Source organism: Ananas comosus, linkage group 21 (assembly GCF_001540865.1).
Source record: "Ananas comosus cultivar F153 linkage group 21, ASM154086v1, whole genome shotgun sequence".
NCBI classification, from domain to species: Eukaryota; Viridiplantae; Streptophyta; class Magnoliopsida; order Poales; family Bromeliaceae; genus Ananas; species Ananas comosus.
The window spans coordinates 509,414-519,653 of NC_033641.1; the positions used below are offsets into that span (position 1 = coordinate 509,414).

General features: G+C 32.4%; 1 long non-coding RNA gene across 1 annotated transcript; it reads left to right on the forward strand.

Annotated features, from left to right (window-relative positions):
- Positions 135-9,986, forward strand: LOC109726208. The gene is made up of 3 exons (XR_002220445.1): positions 135-244; positions 544-616; positions 9,502-9,986. It is a non-coding gene; the product is annotated as an uncharacterized LOC109726208 (long non-coding RNA).

Consider the following 10,240-nt stretch of genomic DNA (forward strand, 5'->3'; position numbering starts at 1 on the left):
TCTCTCTCTCTCTCTCTCTCTCTCTATATATATATATATATACACACAAACAATATAACTATATTATTCTTATGATCAGTAATATGTACATGGCTCTCTCTCTCTCTCTTTCTCTCTCTCGCGCTCATATCTCTCTGTGTGTGTTTGTGTTCTTTTTTCTTAAAAAAAAAAAATTATTGTGGTTTTGCTGCAGAGGGAGAGAACCATTCTTGCCTCAGATACCAAAGAGCTACTTGAGGATCAGGTACTATATATACATATATATATATATATATATATATATATATATATATATATACATCTCTACTTCATATATAAAGATATATATATGTATATATGTTTGCATATATATTTCCTCTATCTCTTTAATTCCTGCGAGTTACTTAATTACCAATTATTGTGCTCAATGTTGTTATATATATATATATAGGATGTTCTTGTTGCATTAATGATGAAGTAAAGGTTAATTTTGTATGGGGTTAGATATTTTCTGTAATTTTTAAGTTTGTTAATTTGTCTATTACTTTTGTTAATTGTGTATAGGGATGGGAGGATGACAGTTAAGTTGGTGATCAAGTACTTGGTTAAGAAGCTTGGATTGGAGAATGAATCAGAGGTACATATTTACATTTCCATGCAATATATATATATATCCTTGTGTGTGTGTGTGTGTGTGTGTGTGCTTCTTTCTGTTTTTAAGAGGTAGTGCTATAGAGTTAATGCAAGTGCATATATATATATATGTGCATGTCAATTACAGAAGATTAGCTAGGATTAGTCATGCTTGTGTGATGATAAGGAGGACCACCTAAGATTGGAAACATTTACACGCATGAGTCCATTAACATTGGGAGGGTTTTTTGGGGTTTTTTTTTTTGGGTTAATTTTGTTCTTTCTAATTTCTATATATAGTTGGTGAGAGGAACTTGGGAACTTAAAAGGGGTTATTCTTACTGTGGGGTACCCTCATTGTGGGGTATATACACTAGTACCTTTTTGGCATGCAACATTTTTTAGGTGGGATGTTTGTGTCTAAGTGGCACATCATGGCTCACCCCATGATGTCTCTATATATTGAGTTTATTTTGGAGCTGCTTGGGTTGGGTAGCTGGTTAGTTATCAGTGACAATATGGTTTCCTTTTTCTTTTAGTTAGAAGAGCTATATATATATATATATGTGTGTGTGTGTGTGTGTGTGTGTGTGTGTGTGTGTGTGTGTATAGCTTTTAAGTGGTGGTAGTTTCTTCCCATAATGTAAGCTGTGGGTTGTGAAAAATAAAATAAAGAAAAGAAAAGGAAACCCTAGGATTCATTCATGACCCATCATGGCAAGGTAAGCTTTTTTCCATGTAGGCTTGACATGCCATTAAGCAGTACCACATAGGATTCTAAGAAGAAGATATATATACAGATCCATGCAAAACCTTGCATTCTAGTCTTGTATTATTCCATATTATATATAATAACACCATACATATATATATATATATATAGCTTCAATGGTCATTAGACACATTACCTTGTTGCTTGTTGGGTCCTTGTGACAAACCTAACAAAAAGCCAAATTTTCACCTACCTTCTATGAAAGTAATGCTCCATCCTAATTTATATATATGAAAGCACCTATGGAGTTGGAATTTTAGGGGAAGCCCCTCTCCATCAGTGAAAGAAAGATCTCCTCATAATGACTTATAGATTTTGCTTGATGCTGAAATAGCTGGACCTATATTTGGCTGCAAGTGTGTGCAGAAGTACAATGAATATATAATATATTATATATTATATAATAAGAGGTAGAAGATACATGAGTGTTTAGTATTAATATATATATATATATATATATATATATATATATATATAGAGGTAGATAATGGAGTGTTTAGTAATTATCATTGATTCTCTTGTTATTATGTTTCAGAAATGTGGTAAGTCTCATTAAGGAAAAAATTGTGTATGAAGTTGATCAATGAGAAGATCCAGCTGCTAGAGGTTATCTAATTAAGTAGTTCATAAAATGATAAATGAATATCAACATATGCTGTAGTAAAAAGGAGAAAGTAATAAGTGGTGTGGAGTTTCAAAGACCCTATATAAGTATAAAGTTATGTTACAGTTAAGTGAAAAGGTTAGTGCTTGCTAGGAACCAGAAAAAAAAAAAACACAAAAACAAAGAAAAGAAAAGAGGAAAGAAAATGACACACAACAAAAACTAGTACATTGGGTGTCCCTGGAGTTCTCTGCATATACAGAGCCAGAATATTCTCTTCATTATCATATCCCTACACTTGCTTTTTTAGATTGTTGATTTGTTTTGCATAAAATACTTAGTTTGGCCAGTACATATATAGTGTAAGAAGCATAATGAATAGGCCTATATATATATATATATATATATATATATATATATATATATCTTTGTTAGTGTCATGATCTAATTTCAACAATATTACTTCAGCGATCAATCGATCTACTCTAGTCTTAGCGCATATATACTATTGTAATCAATAAATGCATATTCTCTTTGAAGAGTAATCAGCAAAAATGAAGTTTTTGTAATATCATGCTTGTCAAGTTGATGCTACTGTAACATTACAAAATGTTAAGATTACTTAACTTATATTTCTTCCTTTTCATATATCCTTAATAAATGCATTTGTAGACAACTTATTGTGCACATAAATTAGTTCAACCATGTAAATGAAAAAAAAAAACTTTGTTTTTGCATCTTCTTGAAAATTCATCATGGAAACACCAAGTTTTCTCTTCAAGATGTTTACCAGCACATGTAGACACTAATACAGTCGCATATCCACATAAGCATGTAATTATCTGTGTATTTATATATATTAGTATAGTTTTTTTTTTTTTGAGAAAAAGATAGTAAGCTACCCGCTTTATTCATAAAGTGGTATGAACTTGGCAACCTAGGTGAGGCAGCCAAGGCCTCAAGAAAAGAGAAAACAAAACAACGAAAAATATAGAGAGGTAGAGGGGGAGAGGAGGAAAGAAGGGTGAGATGGGTCAAGCTACAAGTGTATAACTAACGGCATTGTTCTAACCAATCCTGCGCAAGTGAATGTATACGGCAAAGAACTTGAGTCGGGCATGAGACTCGTCCCCTAAAGATAACACTATTTCTTTCTAGCCAGATTGCTCACCATATATTAGTATAGTTATGGATGTAGATACATATATTTGATAACCTGTATATATCCATATAGATGAGATGCACACTAAATATCCACCCTAAACTCCTTTTGCCATATTTTAATATAAAGGTATGTAGTTCCAGAAAATTGAGGATGTAATGTATTTCAAAAGTCACCATTATCCTACGACTCGAACAAAAATTTCATTTAATTAAGAAAGGAAAAGTCCTCTGCATGCAGTTCCTGGTTAGTTAAATTTCTTTTGCAGGCAAAGTTTTCAAATATGGATTGAAAACTAATCTAAATACCTTTCTTAATGTATATGTTGAAATATCATATTTCTGAAAAGTAAATGAGGAAAATTTGTCTTACAATGAGGCAAATATTCTGTCAACTGTGTTGAAATATCTAATTTATGAAAAGTAGATCAGGAAAATTTGTCTTACAATGAGGCGAATATTCTGTCGACGGTGTTTTTCATTTTGGTCTGCTAAGGGCATTTCAAATGATTAAATTCATTCTGTAACAGCTTAAGCTTTTAGAAAACAACAGCTATTTCATATGGCATATATCAACTGATCTCCTAGCTAGTCTTATTCAATTTGCTCCTATTTATTTCAAAATCCTCTCACAAAGGAGGGGTGTTGAGTAGTTATAATCAAAACCACAGCTCTCTAATTGGAGTTTATGCCTTTCAATTAATAAAGATGATGGTAATATTTTTGTACTTATTCCTTGTGACAAGTTCATGATAGTTATGGACAATAATTTAACTATCCCATGCATACGCATTATCTTAAAATTAACCTTTATTTATAGGAATCACTTACCTACCAGCAGTACTACATTCTTTTTTTGATTATTCTATCATAAGTTGTTATTCCCTATACGGCAACAAACCATACAAATATTTAAGCTTTTCCTGAAACTGTTAACAACAGTTTAATTAGGACAATCATCAATTAAGTATATATTAAGCTACTTGGTGCATTAATTAATTGTCACTCCTAATAACTTTTAATATGCCAATCATTATTATTTAAATCATGTTGATGAGCTGTGAGATTGCAGTTTGATAAAGAGAGATTATGCCCCTCTCATGCATCTTTAATTCCTTCTTTCTTAATATATTCATGTCATGCTAACCTTCTTATTCAAAGGTCAACTCTCTTCTCTCTTCCATTAGGTTCTTTTCATATATAGATATATATATAGAGAGAGAGATAGTGTTTGTGTCTTAGGCAACAGTTATATAGATTAAATATGCTTTGTTTGTGATTCGATCCTTTTCTTTTATGAACTATGTAAGTTAATGATCTAATTTAATAATCAACGCATACGCATGAAATTAATCAATAATCTAAGCCTAGCTTTGATCTCCACATATGAGTACTTGAAAGTTTAATTTTCTCTTCTTTTTATTTGTCTTTTACCACCTACATGCTAGTAGATGTTGCATGTGATGAGAACTACTGCATGCTTAATTAGTTTCAGATCATCATTATCATGGTTGTTGCTTGTTAATTCTATACATTTAACTCTTAATTAATATTTATCTTTGCAATTAATGATTGATAAATTAGAGCATCTTCTTTTTATAAATAGAGTGATAGTGTTCATGGTCTATAATTATATATGAAACATGGAATTACTAGGCAATTGCTTATGCTCTATACCAATGTAACATATATATTCCACCTTGATTAAGACCTAGGTGACAATCTAAAGATGACAAATTAAGGTGATTAGCCAATCTTTGTGGAAATATTGGTACATGTGGACCCTTTGGTGCACCGGCGCCACGTGGCGATCTGATTCGTCGTCATGCTTTCGCCGGGCTCACCTCAGCCTTTAGCCCTCTTGAAAGCAAAGTTAGGCCCTACATGAACCCTAGGAACTCAATTCAACCTAGGTTTGTGGTTAAAGGACCCATCAACAAACCTAAGTGGTGCACTTTGTGGGAATATTTATGGCCCCATCATCCACAGCACAATATAACCACATTACTTGTACGCTTATGTATGCTTGTCTAGAGAGATCTAGAGAAAGAGAGAGAGAGAGAGGTTAGGGTTTAGAAAAGAAGGCATTTGCATGGTGTGGGGGGCTATGCATGCATAAAGAATCATTCCAAAGTAGGGGAAGATGAGAACATCATAAACATATATATAGATAAAAGGCAAAAGCTAAGCAAGGCAAAGGACCACTCTACTTGCTGATGTATGTACATACAACTAACAATGGAATTGCATGGGTGTTTTTTACTGAGCATCAAAATGCCTTTAAAGAGTCCTAAAAACAGGGAGAGATATGGAGAGTGAGTGACCACCAACATGTAGTGTTTTTTTTTTTTTTTTTTTTTTGCTTAGTTTTAGTGAACATTGCTAGGTTTATAACCCAAAAAGGATTATAATTAATCTTAATTACAACTTTACCATCTAAATGCCAAATTTCATACGCTAGTCTTATGATCAACTTTTTTCTCTTCTATTTTTTATCCTAAAACAGCCAAAAAGAGGTTTACTAAGGGCCGACCTTTTTCATTGATTTCATTATCTTTTTTTTCATTAAAAAAATTTCTAATATATATACAAAAGAGATTGTTTAAATACTAGAGAGAAGCGTTTAATCCTTAGATATATGGATGGTTGCAATTCTACATATTTTGTGTTGTGTTGTGGACTTCGCATCTCTCTCTCTCTCTCTCTCTCTCTCTCTCTCTCTCTCTATATATATATATATCTTTGTTAGTGTCATGATCTAATTTCAACAATATTACTTCAGCGATCAATCGATCTACTCTAGTCTTAGCGCATATATACTATTGTAATCAATAAATGCATATTCTCTTTGAAGAGTAATCAGCAAAAATGAAGTTTTTGTAATATCATGCTTGTCAAGTTGATGCTACTGTAACATTACAAAATGTTAAGATTACTTAACTTATATTTCTTCCTTTTCATATATCCTTAATAAATGCATTTGTAGACAACTTATTGTGCACATAAATTAGTTCAACCATGTAAATGAAAAAAAAAAACTTTGTTTTTGCATCTTCTTGAAAATTCATCATGGAAACACCAAGTTTTCTCTTCAAGATGTTTACCAGCACATGTAGACACTAATACAGTCGCATATCCACATAAGCATGTAATTATCTGTGTATTTATATATATTAGTATAGTTTTTTTTTTTTTGAGAAAAAGATAGTAAGCTACCCGCTTTATTCATAAAGTGGTATGAACTTGGCAACCTAGGTGAGGCAGCCAAGGCCTCAAGAAAAGAGAAAACAAAACAACGAAAAATATAGAGAGGTAGAGGGGGAGAGGAGGAAAGAAGGGTGAGATGGGTCAAGCTACAAGTGTATAACTAACGGCATTGTTCTAACCAATCCTGCGCAAGTGAATGTATACGGCAAAGAACTTGAGTCGGGCATGAGACTCGTCCCCTAAAGATAACACTATTTCTTTCTAGCCAGATTGCTCACCATATATTAGTATAGTTATGGATGTAGATACATATATTTGATAACCTGTATATATCCATATAGATGAGATGCACACTAAATATCCACCCTAAACTCCTTTTGCCATATTTTAATATAAAGGTATGTAGTTCCAGAAAATTGAGGATGTAATGTATTTCAAAAGTCACCATTATCCTACGACTCGAACAAAAATTTCATTTAATTAAGAAAGGAAAAGTCCTCTGCATGCAGTTCCTGGTTAGTTAAATTTCTTTTGCAGGCAAAGTTTTCAAATATGGATTGAAAACTAATCTAAATACCTTTCTTAATGTATATGTTGAAATATCATATTTCTGAAAAGTAAATGAGGAAAATTTGTCTTACAATGAGGCAAATATTCTGTCAACTGTGTTGAAATATCTAATTTATGAAAAGTAGATCAGGAAAATTTGTCTTACAATGAGGCGAATATTCTGTCGACGGTGTTTTTCATTTTGGTCTGCTAAGGGCATTTCAAATGATTAAATTCATTCTGTAACAGCTTAAGCTTTTAGAAAACAACAGCTATTTCATATGGCATATATCAACTGATCTCCTAGCTAGTCTTATTCAATTTGCTCCTATTTATTTCAAAATCCTCTCACAAAGGAGGGGTGTTGAGTAGTTATAATCAAAACCACAGCTCTCTAATTGGAGTTTATGCCTTTCAATTAATAAAGATGATGGTAATATTTTTGTACTTATTCCTTGTGACAAGTTCATGATAGTTATGGACAATAATTTAACTATCCCATGCATACGCATTATCTTAAAATTAACCTTTATTNTTAAGTTTATTCAATATAGTCTTTTGCTCACTATAATAGGAGCATAAGCTATTTATCTGTTTATGATTAATCTTAAATTTAGGTATTAATTCACTAGAAGCTTATTTTTCCTCTTCATCAAATTCGAAACTTTTAAGAATTTTTTACTTTTCAAATGACTAGTTTGTTTTGGTTTTACGATGCATATGAATGACAATATCACATAATTTATTAAAGAATAGTATTATTGTTTCCGCTTCCTTTTTAAAAATGAATAAATTCTCTTGAGTAGTTTTTGTTTTCAATGACATGTGATTGATTGGTGATGCATCTAATTGGGGTAAACAATATAATGAAAAGTACATGAGAGAATAAATGATATATATTGTATGTGGATAGGAATCATTATACTTAATAAGTGTGGCTAACAAAATGCCTTATAGGGAATGTTCTTAAGTTTAAGTAATTGATTAATTGATGCAATTAAGAGAGGACAACTAATTAAGGGAACAATCATTGAGAGCACAAAGAATTAATGAATTTAATTAATTAGTTTCATAAATGCATGGTATATCACTAACTCATATAATACCTTGTTACTGTGAGACACGTTTTGCGTTCTCATGCATGGTGCCTTTAAGATTCGCATTTGTGGTGCAAATACGGAACAAGTGCACATGTGTGGTGGGTATACATGCAAGTACAATTACTTGTTGCTTAATTTGTTGGGGAATGATGCATTTGTTAGGTGGAGTGATTAATCAAAGTTTCAATGCTATATATATATATATAATGTATATTTGTGAAAGCTAAGTAGTACGCCTTAGATGATTGGGCTTCTTAGATTTTGCCAATTATTGATTTTGGTGGGTTAATTAAATATGATATGAACTAGCATTCATAGAATCGGCAGAAACACGCTCTCGTTATGCCTTTCGAGTTTTTCAGATTAAAGTGGTCTAATTAGTTTGGTCAGTTTGCGAGCTATGTCTAACTATGTTTATAACATGAGTTAAACATTTAGAAAAGTAATTTATGTAATAATCGCGCGTGTTACGTCGTGTCATTTTTTGATTTGATTGAATTGTAACATGTTTATATAGGATTTTATGTATTATGAAGCTTGTGATCCATATATAGGCCACAGCTCAAGTATCACTTTTGTAATGAATTAAAGGTGGGAAATCCTTTTCCACAATAAGAGAAAGATTAGACATGCATATCACACATTGGTTGCATTTGTCTTCACCTTGAATTGTACTTGTGATGATTATGAAGTTTGTGCAATCATTATCTTAAGAGGGGCCTATTTCATTAATAATTGCACATTTTGGGACCCAAGCCATGTATTTTTGCATAGTGGACCACTTGTAAAAATTTGATCATTAATGATTATATATTGATCATGAAGATGCCTTTTGAAGTATGCATAAAGGGAATTGCTCTGGGGTGCCCCCCAAGGGTCCCCTGAAAATACAAAAAAAACACAAATTTATGAGCATGGGTGTTTGAGATGAGTTTTTTTTTTTTTTTTTTTTTTTTTTTTTCCCTTTCTATCATTAGATTTCATTCTATGGTACTTACGATTGGCACAGTAAAATTGAATGATAGAAAAAAGTGAGTCGAAAAGATGCTTCTGATTGATAGATTACTTGTTTTTTATAAGTTTTGCATATGTTGACAAATCAACTGTAACACTTTAAGTTATGTACATGAAATAATTAAAATCCTCTATATTATTGCGGTGAAAACCCTAAAGCAATGTTAACTTCGAGAATTATACTTTTTAGCTTGTTACACTTAGAAAGTAAATATCTTGTCATTGAACTTTTACTCTTGCTTATATGTTTAACCTATAACATGATGGCTTAGTAACAATCTCTCTCAATGTTCATTTTGTGTAACCATATATATGTAGGCATATATATACATAGAAATGTTTCTAGGGAGTGCTTGAGTTATCTGTTTCTTTGTGTGACAGTAAATTCAAATACAATAATACTCAGTTGAATCATTTTTCCCCCCCCTTTCTATGAGAGTATGCGACACTGCGAATACGGACTTACGAATGCGAAAATGCAGGTAGAGATTACATGTCGAGGGCAACGGCTTTTTCCGTCCCAGACGCTGCAGCACGTACGCGACAACGTATGGTGTTCGAGAGATGCGGTGTCGCTACCCCTACTTGACCGATCGACAACCCCCGATCATGTGATGATGATCTTGCAATACGGTAGAAGCGCGTAGATGTTGACCGTTGATCGTCGATCGGTCGCGTGACTAAATTCTTTTCTTTCTTTCTTTTTTTGATATATCCTCCTTTTTCTTTTTGATCATGTTTTGTGCTTTGCTGTGATCTAATTCATTGAGGAAACAACACAGCTTGGAAATACTCTAGCTGGGGCAAGAACATGGTATACGAGATGATCAAAAGATCAGGGAAGTGTATTAATTTCCAAGCCATCTTTGGTGGTGGCTTGACTTTTTTTTTTTTTCTTTTTTTTGTTTTTTCTATTTCTAATCTACTAATTCCTCAATTTAAGCAATTAATCTCTTTGTTTTCTCCACCTTTTGGATATATATATATATATATAGAGAGAGAGAGAGAGAGAGAGAGAGCAAGAGCAGGGCTCTGTGCTCTCAGGAGCACGGAGGCCTCTGTGCTCCTGAGCTGTTTTCGATGATGGAATTTTCGAATTGACGATCGGCTCCGTTAGACTTGATCTAGTACATTTGAAGTTTTTAGAAAATAATTTTTACGATTTTTTGATATCATTTATCTAGTGATTGAAAGGATTCAAAATTCATAATTTTTAATGGT